This window comes from Bison bison, unplaced genomic scaffold, assembly GCF_000754665.1.
Source record: "Bison bison bison isolate TAMUID 2011002044 unplaced genomic scaffold, Bison_UMD1.0 scf7180017864041, whole genome shotgun sequence".
Lineage (NCBI taxonomy): Eukaryota > Metazoa > Chordata > Mammalia > Artiodactyla > Bovidae > Bison > Bison bison.
The window spans coordinates 6,413,078-6,429,947 of NW_011494613.1; the positions used below are offsets into that span (position 1 = coordinate 6,413,078).

Sequence of the window (16,870 nt, forward strand, 5' to 3'; positions counted from 1 at the left end):
GAAGTTTTCAGTAACTATCTGTTAAGATAACTTAAGCTCTTTTACTGTAGACTTTTAAATAAAATTCTAGCTGCCAAAATAAATGGGAAAATACAAAAAAAGAAAAGAGTTAATTGGTGTTTTTCTAAAGCATGGACATATTTTCCATCCGTAGAGAACACAAAGAAAACTCCCAGAGACACCAATTCAAGAGCAGAACCAGCAGCAAGTAGTAAGAATGTTAGCCAACAAACCTGAAACTAAAATTGACTTATGTCTAAAAAATCCTAAATATCCAGTAGTATCAAAAATGATATTATACATTGCACTTATTTTGCTCTCTAAAGTAAAAATAAAATAGTTTTCTGATGTGAGCAACTTTCTGATAAAGAGAACAGAGTATATTTGAAGGAATTTTCTTGTCACTATATATTTTCCATTATATTTTTTATTAAGAGTTAGATGCATGAAAACTTACTGAATACCTAACATCCAAAGAGGGAAGCAGGGAGCAGATGTTTAATAATGTATTTTTCTAATCCTCTATCATGAAATATTTTGGTTATCTTACTAGCATTAAAAAAAAAAAAAGAATAATATACCAAATGAAGTCTTGAATTTTCCCTCTTTAATAGTGAATGTTATGTCTATTTTGTCACAATAGAAACAATTTAATTCATATGCCTTGAGGGAAAACACATTTTTCCCAAGCTCAATAAGAAAAAAACTCACAAATATACCTATAGGACTCTCTTGGGATTGAAATCTGCACTGTTTAAAACTTTTCCCCAGTGGTCACATGTGAATATTGAGGCTTAATATGAGGCTACTGCAACTGCAAGCACAGTGGGCCAACCTCCTGAAAGACCATAGAAAGCTAACAGTTTTCATGAGTTAACAGTCAATGTTTATAGCCTCAAGACGGAACATTCCTGATGGAAGGTCCGTGTTAGGTGATTGGTTGGGGGCTACAGGGAGTTTACTGGAATTGGCATCTTTGCCTAAGTTGGAGTCAGGAAGCTTATTAATGATGATCAGGGGCTTTTGAAATGGTTACAAAGGGTCTCAATGAACTTTGGAGGTGTCCTTGGCTCTGGGCTCCACTTCTGTGGCCTTGGTACAAGGTCTCGTACCTGTGACCCTGGGGCAGGACTCAATGTCTACCCTCTTAATTATACAAATGGAATATGTCATAGGTTGACTAATGGAAAAAATTAGTTAAATAAGAGAATTATAAAAAATGAAACTTATAAGCACAATTTTAATAATTTATTTCAACTTACAACATAAGCTTATACTCATCCATTGATTGGTGTTGGTTGTAGGAGCAAGGCCTATTCACCATGATGCATTTTCTACCGTAACTAACTTCAGTTTCTTTAAAATAAAGTGACAGATTTTTTTTTAATGAATCTAAGAGCAGGATCTTAAGAAATTTTTATGTTTTTTTCCTCAGTCTTTCACTGTTTTCTCATCCACACCTAATTCAACCTTTAAAACTCAAGCATTTCCAAAGCATTCAGCCTTTTTTCTACTTTTCTATATCAGTTAACTTAAGTTTTAATTAAATGCACAACTGTACATGTAAAAGTGGCATGGATATTTTGGGGACCCACCTGACTGACTCTTGATGTGTGTACAACCCAGTACTGTGAGAGTTGAATCCAGCCACAGCACTGAGCAGGAATAGGCTGGGTCTACAGGCATCAGTGCTCTACAGAATGCAGACAAAGAGCTGGTTAAGTGGAAACTGGCTAAGGGAATTTCTTCTGCCCTAACGAGAAATGACAGGCATTGGCATTTGATCTATAGAAAATAATGGGACAATTCTGAAGTGAGAATGCCTGGATGAGACACTGCCTGTGTGTCCGCACGCGCGCTTCAGTCATGTCTCACTCTCTGAGACTCCATGGACTGTCGCCCGCCAGGCTCCTCTGTCCATGTGATTTTCCAGGCAAGAATACTGGAGTGGGCTGCCATGCCCTCCTCCAGGGAATCTTCTTGACCCAGGGATCAAACCCTCATCTCTTTTGTCTCCTGCATTGATAGGCAGGTTCTTTACCATTAGTGACACCTAGGAAGCCCTATGTATTATTAGGTTGGTGCAAACATAACTGTGGCTTCAGATCAGCAATTTTAAATCATTATAGCTAGACTCAAACATATCTTTATTAATCAAGATAGTAACCTTTACAATCAACACATTTTTGCCAATGAGGAATAAGTTATTTATTCTCATAGCATAAAAATCCACGCTTTGGAACTCAATGCACTCTTGGAAAACATTTTTGGCTGGTTGTAAAAGTGTTTTCCCTGCAAACAGTTGTTGAGATACTTGAAGAAGTGGTAGTCAGTTAGTCAGAGGTCAGGTGAATATGGCAGATGAGGCAAACCTTCATCAATCAATTCATTCAGCTTTTGAAGTATTGGTTGTATGACATGTATCCATGTGTTGCTATGGAGCATTGGGCCCTTTCTGTTGACCAATATCAGCTACAGGCTTTGCAATTTTTGGTGCATCTCATCAAGTTGCTGAGCATACTTCTCAGATGAAATGGCTTCAGTGGTATTCAGAAAGCTGAGGTGGATCAGACCAGCAGCAGACAGTCAGTAACCATGACCTTTTTTGGTGCAAGTTTGGCTTTGGGAAGGGTTTTGGAGCTTCTTCTCAGTCCAACCACTAAGTTGGTCATCACCAGTTGTATAAAATCCACTTTTTATCACGTCACAATCTGATCTAGAAATGCTTCATTGTTGTTGCATAGATCAGATGACACTTCAAAACAATAATTTTTTTATTTACATTCCACTCATGAGGCACCTGGAGAAGGCCATGGCAACCCAGTCCAGTACTCTTGCCTGGAAAATCCCATGGACAGAGGAGCCTGGTAGGCTGCAGTCCATGGGGTCACGAAGAGTCGGACACTTACTAAGCGACTTCACTTTCACTTTTCACTTTCATGCATTGGAGAAGGAAATGGCAACCCACTCCAGTGTTCTTGCCTGGAGAATCCCAGGGATGGGGGAGCCTGGTGGGCTGCCACCTACAGGGTCGCAGAGTCGGACACGACTGAAGTGACTTAGCAGCAGCAACAGCAGCAGCATGAGGCACCTACTTATCAAACTTTTTCACCTTTCCAACTTGCTTCTTCCACAACTTATCATGTAGTTGTAAGTGGATCAGCTTCGATGATCCTTTCAATGGGCCATTATCAACTTCCAATGGATAGTCTCTGTGCTCCCCAATTTCAAGGCTCTTGTCTCCTCTGCAAAACTTCTTGAACCACTACTGCACTGTATGTTTGTTAGCAGTCCTGAGCCAAATACAGTTGTTGATGTTGCAAGTTGTCTCTACCACTTATGACCTATCTTGGACTTGAATGAGAAAATTGTTTGGATTTGCTCAAACATCATGTCCATAGTCTAAAATAAATATAAAATAAGCAGCAAATAATATCATTTTCAAAAAAAAAAGCATTAAATGAGAAAGTGTAAGTTAAGTCACTCAGTTGTGTCCGACTCTTTGTGACCTCGTGCACTCTAGCCTACCAGGTTCCTCTGTCCATGGGATTTTCCAGGCAAGAATGAGAAACGTAAATTAAAATGATGTATAACATAACCACATTTATTTAAGAATGTATTCCAGTAGCAAAGGACAAAGTTAAACAATGCAAAGCCACAGTTTTGCACCAAACTAAGTTATCTAATACTGCAAAACAAATTACTCTATGCTCAGCAAGGTGAAACAACACATGTTCATTCTCTAACAGTTTGTTTTTGTTGTTGTTTGTGATTTTAGTACCAGTTTTGGGGGGGTTGTACAGCATGTTGATATATTTAAATATCGCAATATGATTGTCACTGTAGGCTTGGCTAACACCTGTTTGATATTTCCTTAATCAGTTTATTTAACTATAAGCAAAAACAATTCACCCACTTATATTTTAATAAATATAAGTTTAGACTAAAAATGTGAAGCAGTACAAAATAATTTTTGTATTAACTCAATATTATTATTCTGGTAGGACTACGTTTGACTTTAATGGCTGCATTGTATACAAAGCTATTATTGCTGATTTTTTGTGTGCCTGTCAGATGCCTACTTTGTTGCCAGAAATACACAGGAAACAAGTCACTTATCCACTTTGTGTCAATGGATTCATTTAGTATAAACAATATATTAATACTTTATACTCTAAAGGTGTAAAGGTAAAATTGTCATATGATAATTTGGATACTTCATTCAGACAGCATGAATTACAGAGATACCTACGAAAATCAATGGTAGATATATTGAAAATAATACTAGTTTTAACAAAATTATTTTCATGATTAAATAATAAGCATAAATACATTTGAAAATTCAAAATGAAGACATACTACTTACTGATGTTCTGTTAAGCAGAGATACAGACGACGTTATGAAGATTAGAACTTTAAAGGAAAATAAAGATGGAAAAAGGGTCTGTAACAAATATCATAGTATGAGAATCACAAATTGCTGTGACAGACAGAGCCCAACACAAAGTTGTTTTTTGTGTAAGCTCTTTTGAAGATAATAATGTGGACAGTATTAATAATATTTTCAGCAAAATGTATGATATCTTCAATTAAGCATGAAACATTTATTTGTAGAACATAAGCTTTTCTAAAAATACTGAATATTCAGTTCAGTTCAGTTCAGTCGCTCAGTCATGTCTGACTCTTTGTGACCCCATGAATCGCAGCACGCCAGGCCTCCCTGTCCATCACCAACTCCCGGAGTTCACTCAGACTCACGTCCATCGAATCAGTGATGCCATCCAGCCATCTCATCCTCTGTTGTCCCCTTCTCCTCCTGCCCCCAATCCCTCCCAGCAGTAGAGTCTTTTCCAATGAGTCAACTCTTCGAATGAGGTGGCCAAAGTACTGGAGTTTCAGCTTCAGCATCATTCCCTCCAAAGAACACCCAGGACTGATCTCCTTTAGAATGGACTGGTTGGACCTCCATGCAGTCCAGGGACTCTCAAGAGTCTTCTCCAACACCACAGTTCAAAAGCATCAATTCTTCTGTGCTCAGCTTTCTTCACAGTCCAACTCTCACATCCATACATGACTACTGGAAAAACCATAGCCTTGACTAGGCGGACCTTTGTTGGCAAAGTAATGTCTCTGCTATATTAACTGAGTCAAAATTTGAAAATTAAAATTTTTCTTTAACATTACATGAGTCATGCATTATAAGACACTGAACCGTTAATGCTTTGTGTATGTTTTGTTTTATATGACTTCAATTCACTACCCCAATAATCAAATTCATTTTATGAATATTTTAGAATCATCTTAATTTGCTAATAAATAATTTCAAGTAGATATGAAGAAGTTCACTTTTGTAATTTTAAATAAAGTCTTCTAGTTATATTATCAAAAATTAGGGCTATTTGCACTTTTAAAATAGAGATGCTGCTGCTGCTGCTAAGTTGCTTCAGTCGTGTCTGACCCTGTGCAACCCCATAGACGGCAGCCCACCAGGCTCCCCCGTCAAGATTCCACTATATGATGCAAAATGAAAATAGTGTGACCTTATTAAAACTACCATGCAGTTATTTTAAGTGTTCAATATTTATTTTTAAATACTAGTAATTAACTGGAGAAGGCAATGGCACCCCACTCCAGTACTCTTGCCTGGAAAATCCCATGGATAGAGGAGCCTGGTAGGCTGCAGTCCATGGGGTCAGGAAGAGTCGGACACTTACTAAGTGCCTTCACTTTCATTTTTCACTTTTATGCATTGGAGAAGGAAATGGCAACCCACTCCAGTGTTCTTGCCTGGAGAATCCCAGGGACGGCAGAGCCTGGTGGGCTGCCATCTATGGGGTTGCACAGAGTCAGACACGACTGAAGCGACTTAGCAGCAGCAGCAGTAATTAACTAACACAATTTGTTATTTCTAGTGATGAAGCCGATTTGACCTTTGTAGGATCCTCACTGAACCTTTTGCCTCAAAAAGGCTCATTGTTCACTGCTATCTATTTTTACTAAAGAAAAATCTCTGTGATACTCTGCTGAAAAATACATGGATAAATAGATAGTGTCAAATACATGGATAAATGTTAACAAAAAGAATTTAGTGTCAGAAAATAGCAGAGTTTCTTTGAATCACAATGGCAGATCAATTATGAAAACTCTTGATGGTTTTAGGTATAAATCGAATATTTATTTTCAGTAGACTTTTTTACTAGTCAGCTTTCCTTCCTGCTACCTCCACCTCAGATTGTAGTTTTTAGGGATTTGTTGCAATTTGTTTTTCTAGTTAGAGCACTGGAATTAGTAACAGAGTATTAAAACTACATTAAACATGACACGAAGTTTCACTTACTCTTTGAGTATTTTTATCTTGCATAATACACAAGAGTTTTGTTTTATACAGAATTCTTACCAAGCAGATACAATAGCTACCAGGGAAGCAAGACTAAGAATTTACAATTGAAATACGTTCTTGTAATGTTTGCTGAATATTGTTGAAATAGGAAATAATTTGTCTTAGGACATGGAACACATATTTTCCTTGGGAGGGAAGAAATTGAATGATTTTTATAGTATAATTTTTTTATTAGCATAGTTAGTAATCATTGAAATGACTATGATTGTCAAAGTAGGCAGAAAGAAAGTTAAAGCAGTTTTGTGAATCCTGTCTACATAATGAGAACAATTGTATTCACATTGATTTACTCTTCAGCATTAACTAAGGGTCCAAAAACAGGTTTCTATGTAGACCTGGGTTGGAAATTAGGGTGAATAATGTAAAGCCACTTTTTCTTGTTAAGTGCAAGATTATTTCCTCATTAAAACTTCAAAAGAGCAACATGTAGAATTATGTCTTGTTGAGAGATGTTTTTATTTTTGTGTACAAAGTAATATTCCATGTATAAGTTAAAGATTCAGTGATACTTTTTGTGTACAAAGTAATTCCATGTATAAGTCAAAGATACAGAAACATGGAAATGACCAGAATTGTTCCAGGGTATTTCATTTTACTCTTTCTTAAAAAAAAAAAAAAAACTGCCATGCTTTTAGGATGGCTTTGTAAAATTTTGACAACATTATTTTCTTTTAAGTATAAAACCTGAACACACACAAAAACTACAGGAGGGATTTGGAGAACAAAACAAAGTAGACATATTTTGGGAGGCAGCTGAATTTTGGAGGAAAGCGTTGATGTGGGGTGAGCTGATATTGCTGCAGGTCCTTCAGATGTGACACAGGATGGCTAACGGCCTGAAAAGAGTGGGAGCAAACTTTGGGAATTATACGGCCCATACAGAGTGAGAGGGGTTACTGAGCAAAAACAAACAAAAAACCTGAACTATGGTAGTCCCAAATTCTCTTTGTTAACTTTACTCATCTCTGGCTGACCCCAAGCCAGACATGTGCAGACAGACTCAAAGCAATGAGTGTAAAAGTGTTAATGAGTTGCCCCTCACCACCAAGGTATAATAAAACAAATTTTGTTGTTTGAATTGTTGTCACTGTTTAGTCACTAAGTCATGTCCGGCTCTTTTGTGACCCCATGGACTGTAGCCTGCCACGCTCCTCTGTCTACGGGATTTCCCAAGCAAGAATGCTGGAGTCGGTTGCCATTTTCTTCTTGGGGGAAACTTCCTGACGAAGGGATTGAACCCAATTTTTCACATTGCAGGCAGATTCTTTACCACTGAACGGGAACTTTACCAGGGAACGGGCAGTTTGAACATAACCAGGTTAACGGCTTTCTTAAATAAAAATGTTGACAATCTACACAAATATATATCAGAATGCTGATTTCTCATAATGTAATATTGACAATATCAGTGTTACACCGGAAATCAATAGGCATTCAAGAAAGAAATATATGACTCATTCTGAAGGAAAAGTAATATTCATATCAACAGAGGCCAGTGCAAGATGACTTGATTTTGAAATTATTGGATAATGATATTAGAGCAGCTACTCTTCTTATGCTTAATGAGGTATATATATTCACAGCAAGAGAGTAGGCCCCATCTATGCCCCGACTGGTAATGCTGAAGAAGCTGAAGTTGAACAGTTCTACAAAGACCTACAAGACCTTCTAGAAATAACACCCACAAAAGATGTCCTTTTCATTATAGGGGACTGGAGTGCAAAAGTAGGAAGTCAAAAGATACCTGGAGTAACAGGCAAGTTTGGCCTTGAAGTACAGAATGAAGTGGGGCAAAGGCTAATAGAGTTTTGCCAAGAAAATGCACTGGTCATAGCAAACACCCTCTTCCAAACACACAAGACAAGACTCTACACAAGGACATCACCAGGTGGTTGGTCAATACTGAAATCAGATTGATCATATTCTTTGCAGCAAAAGATGGAGAAACTCTATACAGTCAGCAAAAAAAAACAAGCCTGGGCGCTAACTGTGGCTCAGATGATGAACTCCTTACTGCAAAATTCAGGCTTAAATTGAAGAAAGTAGGGAAAACCACTGGATCATTCATGTATAACCTAAATCAAATCCCTTACAATTATACAGTGGAAGTGACAGATAGATTCAAGGGATTAGATCTGATAGAGTGCCTGAAGATCTATGGACAGGGGTTTGTGACATCATACAGGAGGCAACGATCAAGACCATCCCCAAGAAAAAGAAATAGAAAAAGGCAAAATAGTTGTCTGAGGAGGCCTTACAAATAGCTGTGAAAAGAAGAGAAGCCAAAGGTAAAGGAGAAAAGTAAAGATATAACCATTTGAATGAAGAGTTCCAAATAGCAAGGAGAGATAAGAAAGCCTTCCTCAGTGATCAATGCAAAGAAATAAAGGAAAACAATAAAATGGGAAAGACTAGAGATCTCTTCAAGAAAATTAGAAATACCAAGGGAACATTTCATGCAAAGATGGGCACAATAAAGGAAAGAAATGGTATGGACCTAACAGAAGCAGAAGATATTAAGAAGAGGTGGAAAGAATACACAGAACCATACAAAGAGATCTTCATGACCCAGATAACCACAATAGTGTGATTACTCACCTAGAGCTGGACATCCTAGAAACTGAAGTCACGTGGGCCTTAGGAAGCATGACTAAGAACGAAGCTAGTGGAGGTGATGGAATTCCAGTTGAGCTATTTAAAATCCTAAAAGGTGATTTTATTATAGTGCTGCACTCAATATGCCAGCAAATTTGGAAAACTCAGCAGTGGCCACAGGACTGGAAAAGGTCAGTTTTCATTCCAATCCAAAAGAAAGGCAGTGCCAAAAATGCTCAATGGCTACGGCTAAGTCACTTCAGTCATGTCCGACTCTGTGCAACCCCATAGACAGCAGCCCACCAGGCTCCCCCATCCCTGGGATTCTCCAGGCAAGAACACTGGAGTGGGTTGCCATTTCCTTCTCCAATGCATGAAAGTGAAAAGTGAAAGTGAAGTCGTTCAGTCGTGTCTGACTCTTAGTGACCCCAAGGACTGCAGCCTACCAGGCTCTTCCGCCCATGGGATTTTCCAGGCAAGAGTACTGGAGTGGGGTGCCATTGCATTCTCCAAAAAATGCTCAAACTACTGCATGGCAGATCAGGTGGTCTGATATTCCCATCTCCTTCAGAATTTTCTACAGTTTGTTGTGATCCACACAGTAAAAGGCTTTGACATAGTCAATAAAACAGAAGTAGATGCTTTTCTGGAACTCTTTTGCTTTTGTGATGATTGAATGGATGTTGGCAATTTAATCTCTGGCCCCTCTGCCTTTTCTAAATCCAGCTTGAACATCTGGAAGTTCACATGCTGTTGAAGCCTGGCTTGGAGAATTTTGAGCATTACTTGGTTAGCATATGAGATGAGTGCAATTGTGCAGTAAAAATGCTCTGCACAGTTGCACTCATCTCACACACTAACAAAGTAATGCTCAAAATTCTCCAAGCCAGGCTTCAACAGCATGTGAACTTCCAGATGTTCAAGCTGGATTTAGAAAAGGCAGAGGGGCCAGAGATTAAATTGCCAACATCCATTCAATCATCACAAAAGCAAAAGAGTTCCAGAAAAGCATCTACTTCTGTTTTATTGACTATGTCAAAGCCTTTTACTGTGTGGATCACAACAAACTGTAGAAAATTCTGAAGGAGATGGAAATACCAGACCACCTGATCTGTCTCCTGAGAAAACTATATGCAGGTCCAGAAGCAACAGTTAAAATCAAACATGGAACAATGGACTGGTTCCAAATTGGGAAATGAGTACACCAAGGCTGTATACTGTCACCCTGTTTATTTAACTTATATGCAGACTATAAAGAAGGCTGAGCACTGAAGAACTGATGCTTTTGAACTGTGGTGTTGGAGAAGACTCTTGAGAGTCTCTTGGACAGTAAGAAGATCCAACCAGTCCATCCTAAAGGAAATCAATCCTGAATATTCATTGGAAGGGTGATGATGTTGAAGCTGAAACTCCAATATTTTGGCCACTGTTCACTGTCATGCATTAAAGAAGGAAATGGCAACCCACTCCCGTGTTCTTGCCTGGAGAATCCCAGGGACGGAGGAGCCTCGTGGGCTGCCATCTATGGGGTCACACAGAGTCAGACTTGACTGAGGCGACTTAGCAGCAAAAGCGGCATACATATATGATATAAAAGCTAAAGGTTTCAGTGATACATTGTGTATATACACAATGAAGAATGCAAAGAAATTTCAGCAGAGGACTACAAAAAACAAAATACTGAATGCAGATTTTAGAACTAAAAATTATAATACAGAGATTTTAAAATAACTGACTGGGAAAATGGAGATATACATGCTGAACAATCCCTAGATTGACCACCAAAAACTAACTGCTAAGCGACTTCTAAATTAAAATAAAATTCTAAAAAGCTCAAAAAATAGAGAACAAGAAAAAGAAAAGGGGAGAATGCCAAAACCAAAAATGTCTTTTCACATCATGTAACATATATTCTACAGTTTTTACTTTATATTATATCACTCTTATCCTCCAGTGGAATGTAAGTTATGTGAAAGCAGGGATATTTTTCTTTTCTTTTTCTGTTTCAATGTATTTATTTATACATGTCCATAGGATCCTCTCAGGCAAGAATACTAGAGTGGGTTGCCATACTGAATCTGCCTGTAATGCAGGAGCCACAGGAGACACAGGTTTGATCCCTGGATGGGGAAGATCCCCTGGAGGAGGGATGGCAAGCCACACCAGTGTTCTCGCCTAGAGAATCCCATGGACAGAGAAGCCTGGCAGGCTGCAGACCATGGGGTCGCAAAGAGTCAGACACGACTGAAGCGACTTAGCATGCCCAAGCACAAGGTAGACCTAATAATCTAATGTGAGGCAAATATACTCACTTGAGATAATAAAGGAAATCATTTATATTCTTTACCTGAGTGCTCAATTCAGTTGCTAGTTTTCTGAAGCTTTCTATTATTATAATCATGTATTCTTTTTTTTTAAATTTATTTTGTATTCAGGTATAGCTGATTAAAAATGCTGTGATAGTTTCACATGAACAGCAAAGGGACTCACCATACACACCCACATACATGTGTCCATTCTTCCCCAAACTCCTCTACCATCCAGGGTACCACATAATAGTGAGCAAATCTCCATGTGCTATACAGTAGGTTGTTCTTGTTTTTCTTGTCCAGTCGCTAAGTTGTGTTGGAATCTTTGTGATCCCATGGATTGCACCATGCCAGGCTTCCCTATCCTTCACTATCTCCATGAGATTTCTCAAACTCATGTCCATTGAGTCAGAGATGCCATCTAACAATCTCATCTTCTGTTGTCCCCTTCTCCTCCTGCCCTCAATGTTTCCCAGCATCTGGGTCTTTTCCGATCAGTTAGCTCTTCTCATCAAATAGCCAAAGTATTGAAGTTACAGTTTCAGCATTGATACTTCCAATGAATATTCAGGGTTGCTTTCCTTTAAGATTGACTGGTTTGATCTCCTTGTTGTCCAAGAGACTCTTGAGAGTTGTCTCTAGCACCACAATTCAAAAGAATCAATTCTTTGGCACTTTGCCCTCTTTATGGTCTAACTCTCACATCTGTACATGACTACTGGAAAAATGATAGATTTGATTAGACAAACCTTTGTGGACAAACTGAGTCTCTGCTTTTAAAATACTGTCTAGGTTTGTCATAGGTTTTCTTCCAAGAAGCAAGCATCTTTTAATGTTATGGCTGAAGTCATTGTCTGCAGAGATTTTGGAGCCTAAGAAATTAAAATCCGTCTCTGCTTCCACCTTTTCTCCAGAAATTGATGGGACCAGATGCCATGATCTTAGTTTTCTGAATATTGAGTTTTCAGCCAGGTTTGTCCACTCTCCTCTTTCACCTTCATCAAGTGGCTCTTTAATTCCTCTTCTCTTTCTGTCATTAGGGTAGTATTATCTGCATAGATGAGGTTGTTGATATTTCTCCCAGAAATATTGATTCCAGTTTGTGATTCATCCAGCCTGGCATTTCATGTGATACACTCTGCATAGAAGTTAAATAAGCAGGGTAACAGTAAACAGCCTTTTTGTACTCCTTTCCCAGTGTGGAACTAGCCCATTAATCCTTGTCCTGTTCTAACTGTTGCCTCTTGACCTGCTTAGGTTTCTCAGGAGGCAGGTAAGGTGGTCTGATATTCCTATATTTAAGAATTTTCTAAAGTTTGTTGTGATCCACACAGTCAAAGGCTTTAGTATTGTCAGTGAAGTAGAAGTAGATGTTTTTTTGGAAATCTCTTGCTTTTTCAGTGATCCAGTGGATGTTGGCAACTTGATCTTTTGTTCCTCTGCCTTTTCTAAATCCAGCTTGAACATCTGGAAGTTCTCAGTTCATGTACTGTTAAAGACTAAGTTGAAGGATTTTGAGAATTACCTTGCTAGCATATGAAATGAGCACAGTTGTTCTGTAATTTGAACATTCTTGGGCATTGTCCTTCAAGGTTGGAATGAAAACTGACCTTTTCCAGTCCTGTGGCCTTTGCTGAATTATCCATATTTGGTGGCATATTGAGTCCAGCACTATAACAGCACCATTTGTTAGGGTTTGAAATAGCTCAGCTAGAATTCCATTGCTTCTACTAGCTTTGTTCATAGTAATACTTCCTTAGGCCCACTTGACTTCACGCTCTAGGACATCTGGCTTAGGTGAGTGACACCACCATTGTGCTTATCTACTTTTTGGTTACCCATTTTAAATTTAGCAGTGTGTAGTCACATATTATCAGTTTTTGAGTTGTAATGTAATTTCTGAGTAGTTGGCAGCTCAAATCCTATCAAGAAAAGCCTTTCTCACTGAAATCTGGTAGTACTCAGATTAGCAACATTTCCAATTGCTTTATGGAGATACAGATGCTATGTGAACTTCTTAATTCTTAAACTTGTTCAGTTGAGCTACATAGTCCTTGAGGGACCCTGTTACATTTTGATATTCTAACATGTGGTCTTAGAAGCAGCAATTCAGCTGTAGGAGTATCTTAGAAGCTTGGTAGGAGGGTTATTTGAATTTAATGATTTTGTGTATATTCATAATTCCTGGTTTTATCATTTTGACATTTGGAATTCATGCATATGTTTTACATTAAATAGTTTAAGTATATAAAGTACTTTTCAAAGATCTGTCACATTATTTGTCTTAAAATATAGGTAAATAGAATTTGATGAACTTAAAACAATGGTTTCACTTATTTCATACTAGCTTTATCTGTTTATGTGGATAAGCAAGGCTAAGATTACCTCTGAGTTTGCTAAGGGTCTTGATTGGAGACAGAGAGAGATGATATGAGAGAGAGAGACAGAGAGACAAAGAGACAGAAACAGAGTTTGAGTGAAAATAATTTCCAATATTTATTTCTACATTTCAACAGATTACCACAGTACAAGAAAAGATATGACTGAACTATTACAGTGTGTTCACTCAAGCCAACAACTATAGCTTCTGGGTATCTGGAAAAATTAGAATAGAGAATGAGAATGACCCAAGAGAAATGAATTATTTCTATAGTCAATCATATTAAGGTGTTCCTTTTATGAAATACAAATTTTAGTAAATGAAGAAACATTAAGTTAGCTCAACCATCTCACTGAATCTTTAGCAAAGCCTTAATTGGGGAGTGGAGGGAGGCAAAGAGACAAAAACAAAACAATAAAAAGTTGATCAAACATGGCCTAATTCTTAACAAACTCAAACGGAAATTTTTCTCCACTAAAAAAATGAGATAATTATTTGTTTAGTTAAAAAAACTATTAACAAGGGCACTTGGGAAGTTTCATTAAACCAGAAATATTCCTTAAAAAAAAAACAAAAAAAAATAGTAAGTTAATTCTCAAACACGTTCTCATTCATTTAAACATGAAATGTAGTGGAAACTCTCTCTCTTAGGTCAGCTGAGTGCCTCACCTGCACGCTGGAGGACTCACTTTCAGGACTGATCATTGTGGTGGCCACCATACGCTGCCTGCTGTGGACACGATGCTCAGCAGGGCACTTCCGCTGTCCTCAAAGGTATTTCTGCAGGTTACTTGAGCTTTTGCCAAGTATGGTGGCTTGGTTACAAGATGGATTATCACTGGAAGGCTGAAACATATACTATTTTTGTGACATCAGTTCAGAATTACAGGGATCATTTATGCTGCACTTCTTCATTGAACCTGTCAGAAAATTCTACCCAGTTTCAAGGGAAGAAGATATAATCAATCCCTGATGCAGGAGTGGTAAAATTCTAGACCCAGAGTAGTGGCCATCTTTAGAAATTCCAAACTTCCACACTTGGCCACTTTATGATCTACCCACAATATTTCTGACAAAATAAGCTCTTTAGCCCTCAGTAAACATAAGAAAAGCTCACATTTCCACATGTATTATTTGAGCAATTTTAGATGCTTAAGTTCAACTTTGATGGGGAAAGTTTTAGTGATTCAGTTGTTCTGCTAAATTTATTCACAAATATTTATAATTGCTGGCTTATATTTACCACTTTGCATAAATCTAGGACATGCCTTCATGCAAATATGCTAATTTTTATTATACTGAATAAAAATGTATTTAATTATTTCTAAAATTTGCAAAATTCTTTATATCAAAGCATAATTAACCAAACTATTGACATTGATTTTTTACTTCCCTTCCTATTGACTTTATTTTTTAATTCTATTCTTTTTAATTTCAAATTGCCCTATTCTAAATCATATTTACGTTAGAATATTTTTAGAAGTTCACTTTTTGGCTTTATTTTAGAGATAGTATCAATTTGGTATAACATAGTATCTCTTAGATATTTCTTGGACTTTTCTTTGAAAATAAATGAGGAAATACAGTTATTTCTAAATTTTTAAAATAAGTTTATTTGGTTTTGTTATTATATTTAGTAGCAGTTTCTGATTGTTTTCCAGATATATGAATACATTTTGATAATCTAGAAAAATTCAAGTGAATATTATTAATATAGTAATGTGAAATATACACAAATCTTCTGATATATACAGACATTAGAAACCCATATCAGTACAGATGTTGGCCGTGATTGTCAACTGATAGCTATATGGTTTGGGGTTCTTTTGGGCTGAGCCAACTAAATGAGTCACCTGAATTCTAATCTACTGTATAAGATATACATGGTCCTCAAAAGTGAGCACATATATCAATAAATATAATTATTAGTAATTATATTGGAATTTTCCTGGTCATCCCGTGGTTAAGACTTCACACTTCCCTTACAGCTAATGGGTGTTCCATCCCTGGTCAGGGAACTAAGATTTCACATGCCTCCTTGTGTGGCAAAAAAAAAATGATAACATGTGCAATAGTCCAATATGAGATCTATTTTTCTAAGTGTAGTTTTTCATATATATGTTTACCTCCATATTTCTAATGAAGCAGGTCATGAATATAAGCAGTGATTAGAAAGCCTAAGATAACTGTCTTCAACATTCCTCTCATTTTCCCATTGAAATTAATAGGATAATGTGTGGTGACAGTACAAGTCAAAAGGAATTGTACAATTGTTTTACTAAATGGATCAGATGAAAGTTGTGATCAGGTGCCCTAATGGGTCAGATGGTAAAGCATCGGCCTGCAATGACGGAGACCCGGGTTTGATTCCTGGGTCGGGAAGATCCCCTGGAGAAGGAAATGGCAATCCACTCCATCACTCTTGCCTGGAAAATCCCATGGATGGAGGAACCTGATAGGCTACAGACAATGGAGTCGCAAAGAGTCAGACACAACTGAGCAACTTCACTTTCACTTTACTAAATGGATCAGATGAAATTTGTGATCAGGTGCAGCCTTTTTACTTGGTTTGCTTCAGTTTTGCCTCTGCTTGCCTTTCAGCAACTAAATGTGATTGGTAGCCAAATTTCTCTTTTGTTCAATTTCATTTTACGGAAATTCTAGGATCATGGATGATTTCCAGTGTGTAGAGACATGATTATAAAATAATAGGAATATTTAACTTATTAAAATGTTCTTCAGTTCAGTTCAGTCACTCAGTCGTGTCCAGCTCTTTGCAACCCCATGAATCGCAGCATGCCAGGCCTCCCTGTCCATCACCAACTCCTGGAATTCACTCAAACTCATGTCCATCAAGTTGATGATGCCATCCATCCATCTCATCCTCTGTTGTCCCCTTCTCCTCCTGCCCCCAATCCCTCCCAGCATCAGTCTTTACCAATGAGTCAACTCTTCCCATGAGGTGGCGAAAGTACTGGAGTTTCAGCTTTAGCATCATTCCTTCCAAAGAAATCCCAGGGCTGATCTCCTTCAGAATGGACTGGTTGGATCTCCTTGCAGCCCAAGTGACTCTCAAGAGTCTTTTCCAACACCACAGTTCAAAAGCATCAATTCTTCGGTGCTCAGCTTTCTTCACAGTCCAACACTCACATCCATACATGACCACTGGAAAAACCATAGCCTTGA

At 37.8% G+C, this 16,870-nt stretch overlaps 1 pseudogene; it reads left to right on the forward strand.

Moving 5' to 3' along the window:
• The first annotated feature begins 7,224 nt into the window (after positions 1-7,224).
• LOC104985280 overlaps positions 7,225-16,870 on the forward strand; it is a 22,495-nt pseudogene continuing 12,849 nt past the window's right edge.